Genomic DNA, 24363 nt, shown 5'->3' on the forward strand with positions numbered 1-24363 from the left:
GTCTTTCATGAATAAGTAAATAAGATCTTAAAAAAGCAAAGAAACCCACAGGAGGTTTGCTGAAAGCGACTTGCCTCTTACTATGTGAGTCTTTTCAAAGATACCGAAAACACTGAAAGAAAGGAGTTCTTTCTTTTTCCTAAAGGATATTATTTCTTTATTGTTGAGGAACCCAGAGAGAGGCGGGCTCCGTCCGTGCTGGGAGCCCGATGTGGCTTTCAATCCCGGAGTCCAGGAGTCCAGAGTCAGGCCGTGGGTCGAGGCAGACCCGGTCACCGCTTAACCACCCAGACACCCCGAGTAAAGAAGTTCTTCGCCAGATACAGACACAACCGAAAGCGAGCACCTTCCTGGGTGGTCACAAGGACAACACGGGGAGGGCGCAAAGGCTCCAAGGATAACTCGAAACAACGAGAAGGATCGAGAAACGATGCGCGAGCCCTCCGACGCGCACGCAGCTAGTAGCAAGGTCTGATTTTAGGGACCGGAATTACCAGGGGAAAGCGCGAACGCAGTCCCCCACTACCACAAATTATGCAGTCGAGTTTCCCACATTTGGGGAAATCGCAGGGGTCAGCACATCCGGAGTGCAATGGATAAGCCTCGCCCTGGGAAAACCACCTTCGTGATCATGGTATCTCCCCTGCCAGGTAAGTATGAGTTGCTCCCCACCCCGACGCACACACCCTCGCGCTCGCCCCACTCCTTACACACGGTCACTTCACGCCCGCCGCCTCCGCACCCCGGCTCCCCGCGCCACCCCCGCTGACACCGGTGCCCACCCCACGCACCGCCTCCGGCGCCTTTGTCTCGCCCCACGCGGGCCCCGCGGGCCCCGGCGCTGCCGGAACCAGCGGCCTCTGCGCGCCTGCTCATCTGCATACGCCACGCCTCCGTCGTGACGTTTCCCCCCCCCCCCCCCCCAGTCCCCAGTCTTTGGCCGCGGCGGCGGCGGACACCTGGAGGGCAGGGGGTCGGGCGGCCGGGAGGCGGCACCCGGATCGGAGACCCGAGAAGGAAGGCGGGGTCCGCTGGAGCCCCGCGGGAGTGGTGGTGGCGGCTCAGGGCTGGGGTTCGGTCTCGCCTTCCTTTCCGCAAAGATTACACGCAATACGCAACAGACAGTCGTCTGTCTAAACGTTACATACCAAGATGAGAGTTTTGTCACCGATTTAACATGACATTTGGTTTACCCGGGCCGCCCGGTTGGCTCAGCAGTTTAGCGCCTGCCTTGGGCTCAGGGCGTGATCTCGGGGTCCCAGAATCCAGTCCAGCATGGAACTCCTCGTGGGGAGCCTGCTTCTGCCTCTGCCTCTGCCTCTGCGTCTCTCGTGAATGAACAAATAAGATCTTTAAAAAAAAAATTCTTTTACCCCTGATTATGACCTTTCAGATTATGTAGTAACCTAATCTTGCAACAAGGAAAGGAACCTTTGAACAGGACCCCAGGCAGGGCAAGGAGTCCCTTCACAGAGTAGATGTTGGGCTGGGGAGGAGTGTTGAACGGTCTCCCGAAATCTAATGAACAGAAATGTCCCACTTCCATCCTGCCGGGTTAGGTTACCTCTTTCACACTGCCCACACTTGTCCTTTCCTCTTGTATACGAGAAGATCCTTTCTGGGTATCGAGTGGAGGTAAATATGAATATCCTCTCCCGATATGAGCAAGATGATTGAATTGTTTGTGTCCCTGGATAATTGCTGCTCCGGAGCAGAGCAAGGCAAGAGACGGTCAGCAAAGGCTTCCCTGAGGTTCTGGCAGCATAAAGATCCGAGGAAATGTAGCATAGCATCCTGTTGGGTTGAAAAAAGGGAACATTTTCTAAATGAAGGAATTCACATTGATACAATATTATTCCTCTACAGGCATGATTTCACTTCCATCAATTGTCCCAATAATGTCCTTTACAGCAGAGGAAAATTCAAAATCGTGCATTGCATTCAGTTGTCACCCCGCCTCCCCCCCTCAAGATTTTATGTATTTGAGGGGTGGCTCAGTCAGTTTAACATGTATTTGTATTCGGATCAGGTCACGATCCCAGAGTCCTAGGATGGAGCCCCACATAGGGCTCGTTGCTCTGCAGGGAGTCTGCTTCTCCCTCCCTCCCTCTCCTCTCTCTCTCTCTCTCTCTCTCTCTGTCAAATAAATACTATCTAGTGCACATGCACAAGCGGGGGGGGGGGGGGGAGGAGCAGGGGGAGGGGGAGGAGGAGACTCCCTGCTGAGCAGGGAGCCCAGTTGTCAGGTCTCTTTAACCGACTTTACTATGAGATAGCTCCCAGGTAATTCTTTACGTTTCATCTTGCAGGCATTTCTGAAGACTACAGGCCAGTTATTTTGTAGAATATCCTTCAATTTTTGAGTCGTCCTATGTTTCCTCGTAAGTATATCCGGGTATGTATTTTTGATACCCACAGTACATAAATGATGTTGTGTTGGCTCACGTCCTTCCCCCAAAAATGTTGAAGTCCTAAGGCCCGGTACCTATGAATGTGACCTTATTTGGAAAAAGGATCTTTGCAAGTACCATCAGGTTAAGGCGAGGTCACTAGAGTAGGCCCTAATCCAGTGTGACTGTTTTCCTTATGAGAGGAAAACGCCAGGTAAAGATACTTGCAAACGGAACACGATGTGATGACAGAAGCAGGGATTGTAGTGATGTAGCTGCAAGCCGAGGATTGACCGTGACCGCCAGAAGCTAGGAAGTAGCAAGGAAAGACTCTACTCAAAGACTCAGAGAGCATGGTCCTACTGGCACCTTGCTTTTGGACCTGTAGCTTCCAGAACCGTAGGAGAACACAACTGTGTTCTTGGAAGCTACCCGCTTTGTGGTAGCTTTTTTTATGATGGCAGATCTAGCAAATTAATACGGTGTGCTCCTCTGGGCACCACCTTCGGAGGCCCAGGAAGCGAGTTTGTTCAATTATTGGTGGTATTAACGTTGATCGCTTAGGGGCGTCTGGGTGGCTCCGTGGGTTAGGTGTCTGTCTGACTCTTGGTTTCAGCTCAGGTCAGGATCTCACCGGTCCTAGGATCTGGCCCCGCATCAGACTCCGCACTCGGGCAGTCTGCTTGGGGGGGCCCAAGCAAGTGGAGGGAGGGGCAGAGAAAAAGCATCTTCAAGCCAACTTCCCTCTGAGTGCCTGAGCCAGTGGGGGCGGGGCGCTTGATCTCAGGACCCCCGAAATCATGACCTGAGCCGAAACAGAGTGGGAACGTTAAACCGACCAAGCCACCCAGGCACCCCTAACACAATAGTTTTAGCGTCCTTTGAGGACTCTTGCGTTCTAATTGACAAATGTTGATCTTCTAATTCCATCATTCATTCTCCATTTATTAGTTGGCGTTGCAGTGTACGGAGGAACTTTGCCTCCTTCCCTGTGTACCATCCATATGAACTCATGGTGGTTATTTCATTCAGTTGTTTGTAACCAATAACTGTTTTTAAATTTATTTTGATGTTCAGATGTTATCAGATTGGGCCTTTGAAAGTCGGTTCAGGGTGGCTACTGTGAATCACTTCTCGGCCTCTTGGCTAAGATCAAGTGCAGCGTGGCTGCTGTGTCCTTTGACACGTCCATACGATTATTGGAGCATTTCTTTATCTTCTGGCACGAGATGTTCCTGGGTCACTTTGTACCTTTCTTGACTCCTGAAAAAAATCTACTTTTCCAGAGGACTGGTTCTTTTAATTTTTTATATACTTTTTAATTTTTATTTTTTTAAGATTTTATTTATTTATTCTTGAGACACACACACACAGAGAAAGAGAGAGAGAGAGAGAGAGAGAGAGAGAGAGATAGGCAGAGACCCAGGCAGAGGGGGAAGCAGGCTCCATGCAGGCAGCCCGATGAGGGACCCGATCCCGGGACTCCAGATTCACGCCCTGGGCCGAAGGCAGGCGCTAAACCGCTGAGCCACCCAGGCTGCCCGGCCTGGTTCTTTTTAGTGGAGAATGGCATTTAGAAAGCAAGATCCTGGTAGGAGGTAAGCTGAATGCTGTCTTTCCTTCTAGTCCCCTTTGGTGGATAGAGGTAAAAAAGAAAGAAAGAAAAAAAACCATATGTATGTATGTATGTATGTATGTATGTATGTATACCCGTACCTGTTATATTAATTCTATTAAAAGAAATGAGCCCATCCCAATACCGTCAATTTCCACTTTCAGTTTTACACACAGGGATTCCACCACCTCCTATTTGGATCTGTTTTCTCTGGCAGTGAGAACCTTGACTCCCCAATCTCCATTTACTCATTAGCTTAAGCCTACAATACATGCAACATTGTTACAGAATTGTTCCACAGACATAGCTATGAACTACAAACCTCTGCAGTTCTTGTCTCTGGACAAGGTGTTTATGAGATGTTTATAGTCAGTGTACTGTGTCCAAAAGTCATTTCACTAGGTTATTTTTTATTTTTTTTTCCTATTTCAGTGGGGTTTATACTACTCGTGAGACAGTTTGTTTCAGTCGTGCTTATATGCAATTTTAGGGATTTCCGCCCTGCAATTTAAAAATACAGGTAAAGCATTGATAGAGTTCCCCAAATCAGAATTCACAAAGAAGGTACGCTCAGTAAAGCATCACTCATCACTCTTTCTATTCACCCCGCCCCAACTGTCATCAGTTCTGGTTTATTATTGTCTTTTTGAAAGACTGTATACTTTTCTTGTTTTCACATTTTCCCTAGACAAACGGTAGCATATTATATATGTTTTTGGAGTTATATATATATGTTTTTGGAGTTATATATATATGTTTTTGGAGTTATATATATATATATATATTTTTAAGATTTTATTTATTTATTCATGAGAGGCAGACGCACAGGCAGAAGGAGAAGCAGTCTCCATGCAGGAAGCCGGATGAGGGATTTGATCCCAGGACTTGATCCCAGGACTCCGGGATCACGCCCTGGGCCGAAGGCAGGCGCCAAACCGCTGAGCCACCCAGGGATCCCGAGTTTATTTTATTTTATTTTATTTTTTTTTTACGTAACATAGTTAGCGTGTCATCCCCAGAGAAACGTACAGGTCAAGGAAACCTGCCCTCACCTGCTGGAAGCCGCAGGTCAGCCAAAGAAAAAGTAGACACCCATGGAGGGATGACTGTCCAAAAGACTATTTCTCAGTGGCAAAAGGTTAGAAAAAGATAATGAGAGTGTCAAACGCCTCAGTCTGGTCTTAAACTACAACCTGGCGTGTGGGGAGCCTGGCTGGCTCAGAGTACAGCAGGCGACTAGGAGGCAGAGCTCAAGCCCCCACACTGGGTGTAGAGGTTACTTGAAAACAAAACAAAACAAAACAAAACAAAACAAAACACCAAAAATCAAAAACCGGAACTATAAACTAACGCTTATTTTCGCTTAAAAAAAAAAAAAAATCAGAGCAGATCCCGCCTTGTCGTCTATTTTTATGTGCAGGGCGCCAAACACAAGCCAGAGAACCGCGGGACAGGGGCGTGGCGTATGCAGATGAGCAGGCGCGCAGAGGCCGCTGGTCCGGCAGCGCCGGGGCCCGCGGGGCCCGCGTGGGGCGAGACAAAGGCGCCGGAGGCGGTGCGTGGGGTGGGCACCGGTGTCAGCGGGGGGTGGCGCGGGGAGCCGGGGTGCGGAGGCGGCGGGCGTGAAGTGACCGTGTGTAAGGAGTGGGGCGAGCGCGAGGGTGTGTGCGTCGGGGTGGGGAGCAACTCATACTTACCTGGCAGGGGAGATACCATGATCACGAAGGTGGTTTTCCCAGGGCGAGGCTTATCCATTGCACTCCGGATGTGCTGACCCCTGCGATTTCCCCAAATGTGGGAAACTCGACTGCATAATTTGTGGTAGTGGGGGACTGCGTTCGCGCTTTCCCCTGGCATCTGGGTGTTCAACAGCAGCTCGGTTGTGCTCTTTGTGGCTTTCGGGTTCTTACGGCTCTGCTTTTGCCGTCGTTCCGCGTTCTTATGGCTCCGCTTTTGCCGTCGTTCCGCGTTCTTACCTTGAGTCTGGGCGCGTCGCCGTGTTCTCTGCGTTGTGCGCCCGCCCGGGCAGCCGCGAGCCCCGGTCCGCTGTCTACGGCCTTCTGCCCACGGCTTAAGGCTCGAGTTTTCCCTTTTGTCCGGCATGTCGGCCGCGCTTCGGAGCCTTCCCCCCACTCTCTTGCAATTTCTTTAGTTTTCATTTTCCGCTCTCACCCGCGAACCGCGTTCCCCTGCTTCCCATCCCACCGTTCCCATCCCGGTTTATTCCCAGTGCCTAGGTCGCTCCTTTCCTCTCAGAGGGTCAGCAGTCACCCGCCGGAAACTCTCTACCACCCGTGCAGGGTGGCCACGGGGCATCCTCTTGTTTCTCCTTCGCGTCCCCCAGGGGCACGGACGGGGGCCAACAAACGTGTAATGAATGCCCCAGCACGGGAGCCGTGAAACCTTGGTTTTCTTAAAGCGGCAACTAGCAGCGGTGAAGTATGGAATGCTTCGGTCGGTCTGGAGGTACCAAGTAGAATCTTTCCTAAAGTAGGCCCTTGAGGGAGTGACCTTTGTTCTTATCTGTGTTTTGTGAGAAGGCCCTGGGACAGTGTGGTCAACTCATCTATACGTATTCATCAAGCCCCCCCCGCCCCCCCTGCTCTAATACGTACGTGCTGCTGCTTGCAGTCTAACCCACCCCAACACACACTGTAAGAATGTGACCCAGGGACCAAGGATGCATGTTAGCACTCTCCTACCCCTTTCCTCCAAAAAGACCTCCTCGGTACAGAGTAGCTGAGGGCCACGTGGAACGTCGTACGTAGCTTTCCGCCCTGTACTTGCTGTTTCTTAGCATTTACACAGCATCTTCACATTTCCAAAGCACTGTACCAATGTTTATTCATCCTCACAACACCCCTGTGAGGTAGGTCAGTATGTCCTTTGTAGTAGAGAAAATGAGGCAGACACAGGTCAAGCCAACCCGCCTCAGGCCACAAGGGCAGCCGGGGAAGGGACCGCACCCGAATCCGGAAGCTAGGGCTCTCTGTCCCACGTTCACCCACCGGAGAGCATCGCATGGGCATATTTTCACCAGTGAAGGAGACGTGGGGGAGGAAAAAACACAGAGATTTCTCAGGCAACAGAAAAATCAGGCTCAAACGGCATCAGGGAACCACCTCAGCGAGAGAGACATTAAAGGGCACACCAGTAAGGCAAGAGAACACGCGAGGCTGGAATCATGGCGACTACCCTTAAGGCCTACAAACAGGGTCTGGGAAAATGTAAACGAGGAACCCACCCACAGCCATACCTGTGGCTTCCAACTGGAGGAAAAGTTAGACAGTGAAAAAGAAAACAAACAAACAAACAAACAAACCATACAACCTAATTTTAAAGGAGAAATGACGGGATGTTAATCTACATCCAAAAGGCCAATGATATTCGTAATCACTGACAATCAGTATCCTTTTTATTCCAACTGTGCCCCCACCGACAAGTGCTGTTCCCTAGAGCACTCTTCCTCTCTACGTACCGATTTACACACCAGAATGACTATCAAGTGGCTCAATGGCACGTCGCGTGGTTCCTTAGCTGAGCTAGATGGAGACGGAATTCACGAAACCGTAACAGACCATTTATTTTGTCTGCTCCCGTATTTTAGAAATGGCTGTTTCTAACCTGCCTCTGCCCAATTCCATCTTCTATGAAATGCAAAAAAGCGCACACAGGAAAGCAGCTCGTCCTCTTGTAAAGGGACTGGTGAACTTGGTTCAATATGCCATTTTAAGAAAAAGAAGAAAAGAAAACGTAGGACCTGTACTGTAAAGCATAACAAAGGAGTAGACGGGTTACAGCTACTCCAAATTTTAGAGTGATACAATGACCACAGAGTTAAAAAAAACTATCACTGTTATCACTTTTTATTTGATAATAGTTGGTTTAGTCTACAAGTTTAAGGCAAACATACTAATGCATTTGCTCTTCATCAGAAATCATACTTATAAAGATTACATAAAGTCTGTCCCAAAACTTCTAAGAAATGTTCATCAATTAAAAACAAGTCTGATTACGATGCTTTACCAGGATACATGGATGAACTAAGGTGGTACACAATGTCTTTTGAGAACAAAATTCAAAAGAAGGTGACGGCCGGCAATCTTGCCCTTGTTTGAACAATGTATCTTCAAAAGGGTTAAACTTCAGAAAGTACTTAAACGTAAACGAGGCTGGCAGCCGTAAGGAATACTACGCATAAAATAAACACAGCTACGGAGGCTACTTAAGGAAAAGACTGAACTCTGGGCTTTGGAAGAGGAGGAGCGCGAGGTGACCCACGGCTGTCCCAGGGAGCATTCGGGTACAGGGGGGCAGTGTCCCCCCACAGATCGGCAGAACCCATGGACGGCTCCGCTCCATTGTTTCTCAGAAAAAAGGAGAGTAGATGCACTTTGTCGGCTGTTTCTTTTCTTCCCGGTGAGCAGTAAATGCTTTAATATCATTCAGAAAACAAAAATAAAATCTGAAGGAAGGCAGCCCTTTTTAGCCGAAGGTGGAGTGCGGCTTATGTGTCTCCGTTTAACACTGCCAAGCAGTTCTGCAGCAACTGTAGGTTACCCTAAACAGGAAAGGAGAGAAAGTTACGAAGCCCAGAAGAACCGGACCGAAAAGTCACAGCACGCTACACGAAGATAACCGGATTTGGAAAACAACTGCTTCTTGTATGGAAGTAACTGTTTAAAGACCTAAAACTATTTATTTAACCTGTTTCACGTACAATATTTTCCACAGAACCAGATGCTTCAGTAAATGTCCACGTACACCAATATTACTGTTTTGGATTACCTGGCATGATCTACTGAGAGAGAAGAGGTGCTCTTTGTGTCCAAGTGAAACTACTGAACATTTTCTTTTCTTTTCTTTCTTTTTTTTTTTTTTAAGATTTATTGACTGGGGCGGGGCCCCTGGATGGACAGGGCTAGCGTCCATCTGGGCTAGCGTCCCAGACCAGGAGCCTGCTTCTCCCTCTGCCTATGTCTCTGCCTCTCTGTGTCTCTCATGAATAAATAAATAAATTTTTTTAAAAAAAATTTATTTTTTTTATTTTCTTAAATAAAATCTTAAAAAAAAGTGATTTATTTTTTTAGCTAATCAAAACACGATACTGGTTTCCATCCTAGGTCCTAGAGTCTCGCAGAGCTGTCCGTTTGGAGAAACTGCAGATATTCTTGTTTAAATTAGGTGCTCTGTAAAATCCCTCTCAATTCTCTCTCTCTCTGGCTCTTTTAAAAATTTTATTTATTTATTCACAAGAGACACAGAGAGTAGGCAGGGACACAGGCAGAGGGAGAAGCAGGCTCCCCGTGGGGAGCCCGATATAGGACTCGATCCAAGGACCCCGGGATGGCGACCTGAGCCAAAGGCAGACGCTCGACCACTGAGCCACTCCGGCGCCCACGTCCCTCTCAATTCTAAGATTCTTTAGTTTTAAAATCACTATAAGGTTTGGGCCAAACTTTATCCTTTTTTAAAAAGTGGTTATTTGAGAGAGAGAGAGAGAGAGAGAGAGAGAGAGAGAGAGAACGAGTGGGAGCGGTCGGAGGAGAGGGAGAAAGAATCTCAAGTGGACTCCATGCTGAGCCTGGAGCCCACAACTCCAAGACCACCACCTGACCCCAAAGCGAGAGTTGGGCGCTCAACCAACTGAACCACCCAGGTGTCCCCGAAGCTGTATCTTTATATTAACTACAAGAAAGGGCTCGATGTGAAGGAAACAAACGCTACAGAAAAACCCCGGAAGAAGGATGTTTATTTTCTAAATCAGAATTATTTTGAAGTAGTAAAATAATCTTCAAAAAGTATAATTCCAATTATTATGAATTCTAATTCAGAAATACTTATTTGTGTATGCCTGTAGGAAGAAGGAAAAGGTCATTAAAGAATTATTAACAATTCCACAATGAACTTTCTCTTTCTTTTTCTTTTCTTCTTTCTTTCTTTTCTTTTCTCTCTTTCTTTCTTTTTCCTTCCTTCCTTCCTTCCTTCCTTCCTTCCTTCCTTCCTTCCTTCCTTCCATCCTTCCTTCCTAACCTTTACGCCCAACATGGGGCTCAAACTCAAGAGGCCAATGAGCTGGCCGGGCACCCTGTAACTGACTCATTCCTAAATTAGAAGTCATTTAAATTATCAAGCCTTCAATGTGACACTAACCTTTGCATGCTTCAGTTCTAACTCTGCCAGTTCCACTAAGTTTTTTCTGAACGCGGCAACTCTTCTTGTCTTAAAATCTATAAGTTCTGTGAACAAAAGAAATGAGATTAATTTTATAGAATAGCTTGAAGTATACTTCAGGATCAAACGGTAAGCTAACAACAGTACCTTGTTTTGCAGATTCAGATATTTTTTCAAATTTCTGACAACATAACTGTTGGGATGTTTCAGCCTGCAGGACATCTTTATTTTTTGCTCTTGCTTTATCCAGTGCTTTATTTGCATTTTCATAATCCACTAGTGACCTAGATCTTCGATAGAGGAGATCCTATAAAACAGAATGCTTCCCAGTAATACACGCTGCATGTTTCTAATAGTTACCCCGCCACCCCATCATCAGCAGAGGGAATACTTCAACCATGGATACCGCACATGCCAGTTACTCTTCTAGATGGTTTTTATAACAGCTTTACCGAGAGAAATTCACCTATGAGGCACCTGGATGGCTCAGTGGTTGAGCGTCTTCCGTAGGCTCAGGTGGTGATCCCGGGGTCCCAGGATCGAGTCCCGCATCGGGCTCCCTGCACGGAGCCTGCTTCTCCCTCTGCCTATGTCTTTGCCCGCAGCACCCAGCCCCCCGCCCCATCTCTCATGAATAAAAAAAATTTGAAAATCTTTTTAAAAATATTTTATTGGGATCCCTGGGTGGCGCAGCGGTTTGGCGCCTGCCTTTGGCCCAGGGCGCGATCCTGGAGACCCGGGATCGAATCCCACGTCGGGCTCCCGGTGCATGGAGCCTGTTTCTCCCTCTGCCTGTGTCTCTGCCTCTCTCTCTCTCTCTCTGTATGACTATCGTAAATAAATTTAAATAAATTTAAAAAAAATAAAAATATTTTATTATTTATTCATGAGAGACACACAGGCAGAGGGACAAGCGGGCTCCATGCGGGGAGCCCGATGCGGGACTCGATCCCGGGCCTCCAGGATCACGCCCTGGGCCGAGGGCAGACGCTTAACCGCTCAGCCACCCAGGCGTCTCGTTTTTTTTGAAATTTGAACATTTTATTTATTTGCGGAAGAGAATCCCGCATGAGCGCGGGTGGGGCCGGGAACGCAGAGGGAGAAGGAGAAACAGACTCTACTGAGCAGGGAGCAACAAGTGGGGCTTATCCCTGGTCTCTGGGATCATGACCCGAGCCAAAGGCAGACGCTTAACCGATAGAGCCACCCAGGCACCCCTTAACAGTTTTTAGTTGCACAACCAGAATTGTACAACCAACACTGCAATCAGTCTAAGAACAATTCTGTAACCCAAAGGGAAACCTATCCATCAGTAGTCATTCTTCATTTCCTCTCACACCACCGTCCTCCCCCCGACCCCACCGCCCCCCACAACCACTAATCTGCTTTCTTAGATTTGCCTATTGTGGACATTTCATTTAAAAAAAAAAAAAGGGAATCCTATAATATGGGGCCTTTTCTGCCTGGCTTTCTTTACTTAGCATAAAGTTTCAAATTCTTTTTTTTTTTTTTTTTTAATTTTTATTTACTTATGATAGTGACACAGAGAGAGAGAGGCAGAGACATAGGCAGAGGGAGAAGCAGGCTCCATGCACCGGGAACCCGATATGGGATTTGATCCCGGGTCTCCAGGATCGCGCCCTGAGCCAAAGGCAGGCGCCAAACCGCTGCGCCACCCAGGGATCCCCAAACTTTCAAATTCTTTCATGTTATTGTGTGAACCAGTACTTCCTCCCTTTTTATTGCTAAATAATATTTCATTATATGGAAATACCACATTGACTTATGAGTTGATAGACATTTGGTTTGTTACCATGTTTTGCCTATTATGAATAATGCTGTTGTGAATATTTGTGCAAGTTTTTGTGTGAACGTGTTTTCCTTTCTCTTTCATATCTCATTACTTAGGAGTGGAATTGCTGGGTCATTTGGTAACTCTATGTTGAACCTCTGGAGAAACTGCCAGACTGTTTTCTAAAGCAGCTGTACCATTTTATGGTGCACGCTTACTTGCTTGCTTGCTTTTTTATAACATTTTATTTATTCATCTGAGGGGGGCGGGGAGAGAGAGAGACAGGGAGCATGAGCGGGGGGCGGAGAGGGGCAGAGGGAGAGGGAGAAGCAGACTATCCACCGAGCAGAGAGAGCCCAACACAGGCCTCGATCCCAGGATCCTGAGATCTGCCTTGAGCCGAAGGCAGATGCTTATTAACCCACTGAGCCAACCAGGCACTCCCCATTTTCTATTTCCACTGACGCTGTATGAGGGTTCTAATTTCTCCACGTCCTTGGCAACCCTTATCTGTCTTTTCGATTAAAGCCACCTAGTGGGTGTGAAGTGGTATCTTGCTGTGGTTTTGTTTTGTTTTTAAAGATTATATTTGTTAAGCCATCTCTACTACTGACAATTCCAAGATCAAGAGTCGCATGCTCTACCCATTGACCCAGCAACTTTTGCCGTGGTTTTGACTTGCATTTCCCTGACGAAGAAGCGTCTTTTTATGTATTCATTAGCCATTTGTATATTTTCTTTGGAGAGAGGTTGATTCAAGTCCTCTGCCTAGTTGTTAACTGGGCTATTTGTCTTTTTATCGAGAAGACTAGTTCTCTACATTCTCTGGATCTCAGCTGCTTATTAGGGACTCATATGACTTGTAAATATTTTCTCCCAGTCTACGGGTTGTCTTTCCACTTCTCTTCTTCTTTTTTTTTAAATTTTTATTTTATTTACGATAGTCATACAGAGAGAGAGAGAGAGGCAGAGACACAGGCAGAGGGAGAAACAGGCTCCATGCACCGGGAGCCCAACGTGGGACTCGATCCCGGGTCTCCAGGATCGCGCCCTGGGCCAAAGGCAGGCGCCAAACCGCTGCACCACCCAGGGATCCCCTCCACTTCTCTTCATAGTGTACTGTGACACACAGACGTTTTTAATTTTAATAAGGTTTGTCCAATTTATTCTTTTTTTCCTTTGGTTACTGTGTTCCGGGTGTATCTGAGAAACCAACATCTAATCAAAGGTCACAAAGATTTACATTTATGTTTTCTTCTAAAAATGTTAAAGTTTTAGCCGTTACAGTTAGGTCTTTGATTAATCTTGAGCAAATTTTTATACACAGTATGAGGAATGGGTCTAACTTTATTTTCATGTGACTATGCAGCTGACACAGTACTACCATTTGTTGAAAAGTCTATTCTTTTCCCCACTAAATTGTCTTAATACTTTTGTTAGGAATCAATTGACTGGGGGGCCTTGGTGTCTCAGTTCGTCTGCCTTCCGCTTAGGTCATGAACCTGGGGTCCTGCGATTAAGCCCCACATGGGGGGGGTCCCCTGCTCAGCAGGGGGTCTGCTTGTTCCCCCTTCCTCTGTTCCTTCCCCAGCTCGAACTCGTGCCTGAGCTCTCTCAAATAAATAAATAAATAAATAAATAAATAAATAAATAAAATCTTAGAAAAAAAAATCAATTGACAGCTGTCCTAAAAAAAAAAAAAAAAGTTTCTGTCCTTTAAAGAAAAGCAACTGTTTCCGCACACTAGAAAATATAAAGTGCTTCCTCGACTGGATAAGGAACATCTACCAAAAACCCTATAGCTACCATCACACTGAATGGTGAGAAACTGGAGGCTCGCCCACTGATATCAGTAATAATGCATGTTCCCTCTCATCACTCCTTCTCAACATCATACTGGAAGCCCAGCTAATGTGATAAGGAAATAGGAAGTATATAGATCGGGAAGGAAGAAATAAAACTGTATTTATTCACAGATAACATGACTTGTCTACGTAGAAATTTGTAAAAGGCAACAAAACCCGCTGGAACTAAGGAAGGAGTATGAAAAGGTTGTAGAATACAACATTAATACACAAAAATCCATGGTTTTCTTATATACCACCAACGAACAAGTGGAATTTGAAATTAAGAACATGTTTACATTAGCACCCCAGAAATGAAACGCCTAGGAATTAATCTAACAAAATAAATACAAAGTCAACTTGAGGAAAACTACAAAACTCAAGTGTAGGGGCAGGACCCATGGACAGAAGGAGTTGCATCTTCTGCTGCCTGCTGCCAAAACGACAAAACCCTGATAAAAGAAATCAAGGAAGAGCTAATAAGTAAGCAGAGAGCTATTCCATGATCATGAATATGCAGACTCAACACTGTCAACATCAGTTCTTTCCAACTTGATCTATAGGTTTAACTAATCCCAATCAAAATCCCAGCAAATTATTTTGAGGATCTTGGTGAACAGATTCTCAAGTGTAGGGAGGCAAAAGGCAAACAATAATCATCAACATATTGAAGGAGAACAACAAAGTCAGAGGACCGACGTATGTACTTGAAGCCCGACTATACAGCTACCGTCTAGGCAGTGTGGGACTGGTGACAGAACAGACACGTAAGTCAACAGACAGGACAGAGAGCCCAGAACCAGATACAGTTACCTATTTATTCTTTGGCAAAGGAACAGGAGCAATACCATGCAGATAATACAGTCTTCAACAAAAGGTGCTGGGCAAGCTGGACATCCACACACGGAGAAGTGAATTTACACACAGACCGTACGCCCTTTACAAAAATTAACTCAAAACGGATTCTAGCTCTAAATGTAAACCTATAAAACCCCTAAAAGGTAACATAAGAGAACATGTTGGGTTTGGTGAAGACTTTTTAGATATAATACTAAAGGCATGATGTATGAAAGAAATAATTATAAGGTAAGTTTCATTAAAATAAAAAAACGTCTCCTCTACCAAAGACACTATCAAGAGAATGAGAAGACAAGTCACAGACCAAGAGAAAGTATTTACAAGAGATGTATCTGAGAAAGGACCGCTATCTCAAATATAGAAAACAAAAACAGGGATCCCTAGGTGGCGCAGAGGTTTGGCGCCTGCCTTTGGCCCAGGGCGCGATACTGGAGACCCCGGATTGAATCCCACGTCGGGCTGCCAGTGCATGGAGCCTGCTTCTCCCTCTGCCTGTGTCTGCATCTCTCTCTCTCTGTGAGACTATCTCTCTGTGTGACTATCATAAATAAATAAATATAAAAAAAAAAGAAAACAAAAAAAATGACTTAAATTCAACAGTAGGAAAAGGAACAACCCAATTTAAAAATGGGCCAGGGACACGTTATTTTATTTATTTTATTCTTTTTTTTTTTCAATTTTTTTTCAATTTTTTTTTTTTTTTAATTTATGACACTCACAGAGAGAGAGAGAGAGGCAGAGACACAGGCAGAGGGAGAAGCAGGCTCCATGCACCGGGAGCCTGACGTGGGATTCGATCCCGGGTCTCCAGGATCGCGCCCTGGGCCAAAGACCGGCGCTAAACCACTGCGCCACCCAGGGATCCCCTTTATTCTTATTTTTTAAGATTTTATTTATTGACTTGGGAGACAGAGAGCAAGCGACAGAGCATGAGCAGGGGAGAGGGGGAGAGGGACAGGGACAGGGAGAAGCAGAGTCCTTGCTGAGCAGGCAGCCTGATGGGGGCTCAATCCCAGGACCCCGGGACCATGACCTGAGCGCAAGGCAGATGCTTAACCAACTAAGCCACCCAGGCACTCCTGAGCTGAACCATTTTTAATTTTTATTTATTTTTCAAGATTCTCAAACTCTCAACTCTGAGATCAAGAGTTGCATGCTCCACTGACTGAACCAGCCAGGTGCCCTTATCTTTCTTTTCCCCACTAAAGACCCTTGTTTGTTTGTTTAAGATTTATTTATTTGAGAGAAATAAGAGTGCATGAGGGGCGACGGCAGAGGGAGAGAGAGAGAGGATCTCAAGCAGACTCCACGTTGAGCTTGGAGCTCGATGCAGGGCTCGATTTCATTATCCCGAGATCATGACCTAAGCTGAAACCAAGAGTTACATGCTTAACTTACTGCACCACCCAGGCGCCCCTAAAGACCCACTTTTATTTTTATTAGTTTTTAAAGATTTTATTTATTCATTTGACAGAGTGAGAGAAAGCACAAGTGGGAGGGAGGAGCAGGCTCCCCAGTGAGCAGAGAGCCCAATGCAGGGCTCCATCCCAGGACTGCAGCACCACATCCCAGGCCAAGGCAGACACCCAACCAACCGAGTCACCCAGGTGCCCCTAAAGAGAGGGAGAAGCAGACTCCCCACCGAGCAGGGAGCGCCGCGTGGGGCTTGAACTCATGGACCCTGAGATCAAGAGTTGCATGCTCTATCAACCGTGACCTGAGCTGAAGGCAGACAGTCAGCTGACTGAGCCACCCAGGTGCCCCCTGAGGTGCCTTTTAAAAATGGGTCTTTAGAGTCTTTGTGCTCAGCATGGAATATGCTTGAGATTTTACTCACTCACTCATGTTCAAGTAGAGCTGACACACAGTATTACATTAGTTTTAAGTGTGCAACAGTGATCTGACAACTCTGTATGTTATGCTATGCTCACCACAAGTACAGCTACCATCTGACACCATACAATGCTATCACACTGCCATCGATTCCTATACTCTCTCTGCTGTACGTAGTTTTAATTTTTTTTAAGATTTTATTTGTTTATTCATGAGACACACAGAGAGGGACAGAGACATAGACAGAGGAAGAAGCAGTCGCCTCGCAGCGACCTGATGCAGGACTCGATCCCCCGACCGGGATCACACCCTGCGCTGAAGGCAGATGCTCAACTGCTGAGCCACCTAGGCCACCCTGTAGTTTTAATTATTGCAATTAAATTTCAGTTATTTCCTGTGGTCACTAAAAAATTTGGAATTACTTTTATTTTTATTTTTAAAGATTTTATTTATTAATATTGTGAGAGAAACCAAGAGAGAGGGAGGCAGATGCTTAACTGCTGAGTCACCCTGGCGTCCCTGCATTTACGTCTAATTAGTTAATTAATTAATCTTTATTTAAAAGATTTTATTTATTTATTCATGAGACACACACACAGAGGCAGAGAGAGAAGTAGGCTCCATGCAGGGAGCCCGATGTGGGACTGGGACTCGATACCGGGTCTCCGGGATTGTGCCCTGGGCTGACGGCGCTAAACCGCTGAGCCACCAGGGCTGCCCTGCATTTATTTTTAAAGCCATGTTCTAAAAAGTATGCCTTAGCAACTACGTACTATAATAAAATAATGAATTTAAAGTCCTCAAAGTAAGTAATTCATTTTATCCCTGCCCACACATGTGAATGGTTTATAATCTGATATGGACAGTATTTTTGCAAGTACCTAAGTCCTCAAAGTTAAAAGAGTTATTCAGGGACACCTGGGTGGCTCAGTGGTTGAGTGTCTGCCTTCAGCTCAGGGCGTGAGCCTCAAGTCCCAGGATAGAGTCTGGGGATCAAGTCCCGCATCGGGCTCCCCACGGGGAGCCTGCTTCTCCCTCTGCCTGTGTGTCTGCCTGTCTCTGTCTTTCTCATGAATAGACACAATCTTTTTATTTATTTATTTTTATTATTATTATTTTTAAAATTTATGATAGTCACACACACAGAGAGAGAGAGAGGCAGAGACACAGGCAGAGGGAGAAGCAGGCTCCATGCACGGGGAGCCTGACGTGGGATTTGATCCCGGGTCTCCAGGACCGCGCCCTGGGCCAAAGGCAGGCGCCAAACCGCTGGCCACCCAGGGATCCCGAATAGACACAATCTTAATAAACAAAAGGGTTATTTATACTTTATGGTTATTTATTTAAGTAATCTCTACACTCAACATAGGGATTGAACTCATGACCCTGAGATCAAGAATCATATGCTCTCTGACTGGACCAGCATATATATATATATTTAATAAACTCTGTGGAGGCACCTGGTGGCTCACTGGTTTAGCATCTGCCTTTGGCTCTGGGTGTGATGGGGTGATGGGGGGGGGCTGGGATGGAATCCTGTTGTAGGCGCCCTGCAGGGAGTCTGCTTCTCCCTCTTCCTATGTCTGTCTCTCACGAATAAATAAATAAAATCTTAAAAAAATAAAAAATAAAGTAAGCTCTGTGTTCAATGTGGGGCTTGAACTGAGGGATCCTGAGATCCCTCAAGAGTTGCATGCTCTACCAACTAAGCCAGCCAAGTCCCCAAGGGTTATTTATAATTTGATAAGGAATGAAAAACCGTTATAAAGCACCACTGATCACATGGGAATTTTCTGTAGAATATATCGATTCATAAATTAACAATGAGTTTAGAATATCTTTTTTTTTCCCTAAAGATTTTATTTATTTTTTTGTGAGAGAGCAGAAGCTGGGGGAGAGGCAGAGGGAGAGGGAGAAGCAGGCTTCCCACTGAGCAGGGAGGGAGCCTGACATGCGGTTTGATCCAAGGACCTGGGATCATGACCTGAGCCAAAGGCAGACACTTAATGGACTGAGCCACTGAGGTGCCCTGAACTTAGAATATCTGGGCCACTACATTTTCAGTGCTTTAAAGATGCTTCTGTGTAACATTGTTTTGATTAGTAAGCGTTTTAATCTTGCACACAGACTTCCAAAGGGAAATGTGACTTGCCTTAAAATAAAACATATCCTGGTTTTATGGCTCTCTCACCTTCAATAGAGGACTTAGGAATCCTTCAGCTATATAGACTGTTATTTGGGGGTTTACTTTTTGTTTTGTCGGCATTTTAATTGAATGACTATACCAAGTTAACAAAAAAGAAAAAGTTCTAGATTATTCTATGTGATAAGTTTATAGAGGAGACTTATGTGGGGTTCAGTGACCAACAATTTATAAAAGGAGGACAAAAATTCACACTTGAAAATCAAATTTAAAAGATAATCATTAACAATCTTAAGTCTAACAACCTCTAATGAGATGGATTTTTGTAAAAATAATGAAGAATCAAATTACCTTAGCAGCTTGAGATTCTCTTAAGTAATATTTATAAAAGGTCAGAAAGGGATCCCTGGGTGGCGCAGCGGTTTGGCGCCTGCCTTTGGCCCAGGGCGCGATCCTGGAGACCCGGGATTGAATCCCACATCGGGCTCCCAGTGCATGGAGCCTGCTTCTCCCTCTGCCTGTGTCTCTGCCTCTCTCTCTCTCTCTGTGACTATCATAACTAAAAAAAAAAAAAAAAGGTCGGAAAGCTTGAGGTCCTCATTGGCAGACACTCATACTTCTATTTTCTGACAAAGGGGGAAAATTAGGCATTGAATTAGTACATGTTCTACAGCCAATGTTTTCTTTAACTACTATAAAAAATTTAAAGTAATAAATAACCACAGTATCCATTCTTATTCCACCTAAGGTTCCCTGCCTTCCTCTTTCCACTATCCTATTCCTTTTCTTTGTGACTCTGACAAAAAATGTACAGAAAAAAGAATGAGATCAGATAAGATGACTGAAATTACGGAAGGACTCTATATTTGACTCAAGTTCTTGGCTATGACTTTTAATATCTTTCGGTATGACTTATATTTCTCTCTTGTTACCCATTTCAACGATGTGGACACATGATTTTAAAGTGATGAAGGCTGGGACGCCTGGGTGGCTCAGTAGGTTAAACGTCCAACTCTGGATTTCAGCTCAGGTCATGATCTCAGGGTTGTGAGATCAAGCCTGAGTTGGGCTCCATGCTGCGTGTGTAGCCCGCCTAAGATTCTCTCTACCCCTCCCTTTACCACTCCCCCTGTCCTAAAAAAAATAAAGTGATAAAGGCTGACAATGGAAGACTAGGTCATTCAAAGCAGCCTTCCTACTGAGAACAACCAGAAACATAGTCAAAACATTAACAAAATGTGCCAGAAGCAGGAGTAATAAAAAGATGTGGTTAGTTTGAGGCAGACTGAAATGATGAAACTAGTCAATTTAGTGTGGAGAGAGGCAAAAAAAAAAAAAAAAAAAAAAAAAGTACTGTGTCAATCAAATACAATATAGGGACCTTGTTTGAATCCTAACTCAAACGAATTCCACTGTAAAAAGCCATCCTAGGCAACTGGGATCGTCTACATACTGAATATTTCATAATATTAGGGGGAATCATAGATAATTGTATTGAGTAGATTAAAATTAATTCTTATCTTTTTAAAAATTCTTATGTTTTTAAAAAAGAGATATGCACAAAGGGCAGAAGAAATGAATATGGGCCTTTTGGGGAAAAGTACTTTTTATTAGAGATATTTTATTTACTTATTTTAGAGAGAGAGAGCTTGAACAGGGGGAGAGGCAGAGAGAGAGAAAATCTTAGGCAGACTCCATATTGAGTGCGGCCCCAGACTCGGGCTCCATCTCAGGACCCTGAGATCATGCCCTGAGCTGAAATCGGGAATCAGACGTTAAATGGCTGAGCTACCCAGTTGCCCCTTTGGGAAAAAGTACTTTAAGCAATGTAGAAAATGTTAACATTCAGGAAATCTGGGTGACATATATACAGGAATTCTTTGTAATTTTTTTTTTTTTTAAGATTTTATTCATTTGTGTGTGAGAGAGAGAGAGCACGCGAATACAGGCAGAGGGGAGAAGCAGATTCCCCACACAGCAGGGAGCCTGACATGGGGCTTGATCCCAGGACCCTGAGATATAATAGGAGCTGAAGGCAGATGCTTTACCACCTGAGCCACCCAGGCTCCCGTCTTTGTACTATTCTTGCAACTTTTCTGTAAGTCTGAAATTACTGTTGCAATAAAGTTATAATTTAAAAACCCTTCGCATCCTGTAGAATAATAACTAAAACAAAAAAGATAACAAATAGTAGAAGCCTGTGCAACAACACAATGCTCACATTTCTTCTGGTGGGAATGTAAATTAAGTAGAATCACTTTGGGAAACAGGGGAACGGTTTGGCACTATCTATGAAGGCTTTTCACATAGAGACTCTATGGCTCCTAGTTCTCCTGATTATACACACCCAACAGAAATACATGTTTATTTTCAGCTGAAGATATGCAAGCAGGGTCTTAGAGGAACTAGTTTTTTTTTAAAGATTTATTTATTTTTCATGAGACGCACACACACAGAGAGAGGCAGAGACACAGGGAGGGGGAGAAGCAGGCTCCCCACGTGGAGCCCAATTGGGAACTTGATCCTAGATCCCAGGATCACGCCGCGAGCCAAAGGCAGAGGCTCACTGCTGAGCCACCCAGGCGTCCCAGAAGTACTATTTGTAAACAACGGTGCCGGCCCGGCAGCCTCTGCGCGCTGCTCATTTGCGTAGGCACGCCCATGTCATGACGTCATCCCACGCAGTCCCGTCCTGGACTCTGGCCCAGCGGACGTCCTATTCCCGGGCGGAGGCAGCCGGCTACTGGAGGGCCTAATGGAGGAGTGGGGGTTGGGATATGGGGTGGAGGCTGGGAGGTGGGGGTTTGGGGGTGGGGGTGGAGGGATGGGCGATGAGGAGTCTGCGGCCAGGAGTTGCATGTTGAAGGGGAGATTCCCCAAGTCAGGTCTCCCCCAAGTCAGTGGAGCCGTTGCCCGCCCCACTAGAGCGTGGATGGGGGCCGGAGTTTGATCCCGTTCCCCTCAGCGAAAAGGAAGTTTCAGTCGGTTTTGCTTAGCCGCCTTGTCACCTCATCCTCACTGGACAGATTAGTAGGTCATTTCCCCTTCTGAAAGTGTGTCCCGTAGGATTAATGAGGTTGAAGCTTGCAGAGAATTTAGTTTGTTTGTCAGAGAACATTTTCCCCGAATCAGCTATTGTGTCTTTTTTTTTTTCCTTGAAAGATTTTATTTATCTGACATAGAGGAAGCACAGGCAAGGAGAGTGAGGGAGAGGGAGAAGCAGGCTCCCCACTAAGCAGGGAGGCTGATGTGGGGCTGTATCCAGGAGTCTGGCATCATGACCTGAGCCCAAGGCAGACGTTTAACCCACTGAGTCACCCTGGTGCCCGTATCGTGTCTTTTCTGACCCCACTAATGAATTTTCTAGCTGTCCCTACAGACACCTGGATTCAAGGCCAACTAATATGGTTCTCTAGCCTCTGACCTATATAATCTATATAGCCCAAGATCTCATCCAGTTTATACCAGCTCTTGGAGCATGCCCATAGCCCCTTCTCGTTGTCCTAGGATAACCCGATGTGAGGGACTGAATTTGTTTTTTTCTGATGTTAAGTCTCCACTTAAAGCGAACGTGGGAAGTATGTTACATATAAACTTGAGCAATGCGCACGCTCCATCTTTACTCATGAATAGTCCTATGTTTCTTTGCTCTTTTCATCAATATTTATGTATGCAGCCCCCATGATTATAAAAAACTTGTTCTCTCCCCCTTCAAGGAAGCAGATTTGTGGTTTGCTCTCCAATCTCCTCCTTTGGCTGCCTCTCAAATAAGCCCTTTATTTACTGCATCCTGGTGTCACATTGGTCGGTTTTGTGTGCATCAGACAGACATAGGTTCAGTTACACTCCCCCCTCAAGCACTTACGTACTAAAACTTCCCCAGCCAACTTAACAAGGATCATTTTTTTGTGGCATCTTCCTGAGTAAGCCTGTCATAAACTCCTTCAATATATGAACTTCTTCAAAGTACACAAGTAAAGGGGTATCTAGGTGGCTTAGTCAAGTGTTTGCCTTCTGCACAGGTCATGATTTCAGGACCCTGGGAGTCTGTTTGTCTCTCTCCCTCCCCCCATTTTTGTGTTCTCTCTCTCTCAAAACAACAAAAACAAAACAAAACAAAAAACCCCCACATATATGAGCAAGCCTAGTAAAACCTAAAGGAGGGGTGCCTGTATGGCTCAGTCGGTTAAGCTGAGTATCGATTTTGGCTCAGGTCATGATCTCAGGGTGGTAGGACCCAGCCCCAACTTTGGCTTGCCCTGGGCAGGGAGCTTACTTGAGAGTCTCTCTCTCTACATTTCCCTCTGCCCCTTGCTGCTACTCTAAAAAAAAAAAAAAACCCTAAAACACCCTAAAAGAAAAAAAGTCAAGACTCTAAGCTCGAAGACAGAAAAACACGGCAAAGTGCAAACTTCATCCACTGAAGAAATTATGCAGGGGCCAAGTACATATTACTGTTAAAATATTTTTATTTTTTAAAAGATTTTATTATTTATTCATGACAGACAGAGAGAGAGAGAGGCAGAGACACAGGCAGAGGGAGAAGCAGGCTCCATGCAGGGAGCCTGATGTGGGACTCGATCCCGGGTCTCCAGGATCACACCCTGGGCTGAAGGCAGGCGCTAAACCGCTGAGCCACCGGAGCTGCCCTAAAATATTTTTAAATACTTGAGAAACTATAAGTATACTATTATGTTTTCTAGTCAATTCACAACATCTGAAACATTCCATTTAGTCTGTTCAACTTTCTTTCTTTCTTTCTTTCTTTCTTTCTTTCTTTCTTTCTTTCTTTCTTTCTTTCTTTCTTTCTTTTTTTTTTTTTTTTTAAAGTAGGCTCCACACCAAGTATGGAGACTCATACTGGGTCTGAACTCAGGACCTTGAGATCAGTACCTGAGCTGAGATCAACAGTTGGAAGCCTAAGTAACTGAGGTGCTCCATTCTCATTTTGCTTTTAGATGGTGAGCCAAATGCAATTTTTTAGACTGTAAACTGAGAACTTTTACATCTTGACTGCTCTGTCCATTGAGAGGTGGAGTCTATTTCTTCCCCTGAAATCTGGATGTAGTGACTAGCTTGATCAATAGAATGTGGCAGTCATAATGTTCAGGGAATTCTTTTTTATTTTTTTTTAAGATTTTTATTTATTTATTCATGAGAGACACACAGAGAGGCAGAGACACAGGCAGAGGGAGAAGCAGGCTCCATGCAGGGAGCTCCACGTGGGACTCGATCCCGGGTCTCCAGGATCAGGCCCTGGGCTGAAGACGGCGCTAAACCGCTGAGCCCCCAGGGCTGCCCCTGTTCAGGGAATTCTGAGGCTAGGTCAGAAGACCCAGCTTCCATCTTGGTCTCTGGGAACACTGTCTGGGAGATTTGGGATACCATGTAAGAAGGCTAATTGCTTCGAGGCTGCAATGTTGTGAGGAAGCCGAAGGCTTTGTGGGGAAAGATGTGTAGAAAGAGTGCTGCTAATCCCCAGCTGTTTCAATCTCAAACTGAGACCCCAAATAGACCCAAGCAGAGTAAGGCCTGCCAAAATTGCATATTTGTGATCAAAATAGAGGACTGTTTTTGTTTCAAATCTCTCAAGTTTTGGGGTGGTGTTTATTTGTGCAGCAGTAGAGAATGGAACAGGGAGATGGAAACAAGCAAACAAGTAATATGAAGTAGAAGAAGAAAAAAGTGGGCTAAGGAATAGAGAAGATGGGATA

At 45.4% G+C, this 24363-nt stretch overlaps 1 long non-coding RNA gene and 2 other non-coding genes across 3 annotated transcripts; 1 reads left to right on the forward strand and 2 right to left on the reverse strand.

Annotated features, from left to right (window-relative positions):
- Positions 1-494: 494 nt before the first annotated feature.
- LOC129499607 (U1 spliceosomal RNA) lies at positions 495-658 on the reverse strand. The gene has a single exon (XR_008662427.1). It is a non-coding gene; the product is annotated as a U1 spliceosomal RNA (small nuclear RNA).
- Positions 659-5694: 5036 nt separating this feature from the next.
- LOC129499575 (U1 spliceosomal RNA) lies at positions 5695-5858 on the forward strand. Its single transcript, XR_008662401.1, has one exon. It is a non-coding gene; the product is annotated as a U1 spliceosomal RNA (small nuclear RNA).
- Positions 5859-7855: 1997 nt separating this feature from the next.
- On the reverse strand, positions 7856-19034 carry LOC129499464 (uncharacterized). The gene is made up of 4 exons (XR_008662386.1): positions 19001-19034; positions 10327-10486; positions 10159-10244; positions 7856-8566 (listed from the first exon to the last, which is right to left on the reverse strand). It is a non-coding gene; the product is annotated as an uncharacterized LOC129499464 (long non-coding RNA).
- Between the last annotated feature and the right edge of the window lie 5329 nt (positions 19035-24363).

The sequence above is a fragment of the Nyctereutes procyonoides genome, unplaced genomic scaffold, assembly GCF_905146905.1.
Source record: "Nyctereutes procyonoides isolate TBG_1078 unplaced genomic scaffold, NYPRO_anot_genome, whole genome shotgun sequence".
NCBI classification, from domain to species: Eukaryota; Metazoa; Chordata; class Mammalia; order Carnivora; family Canidae; genus Nyctereutes; species Nyctereutes procyonoides.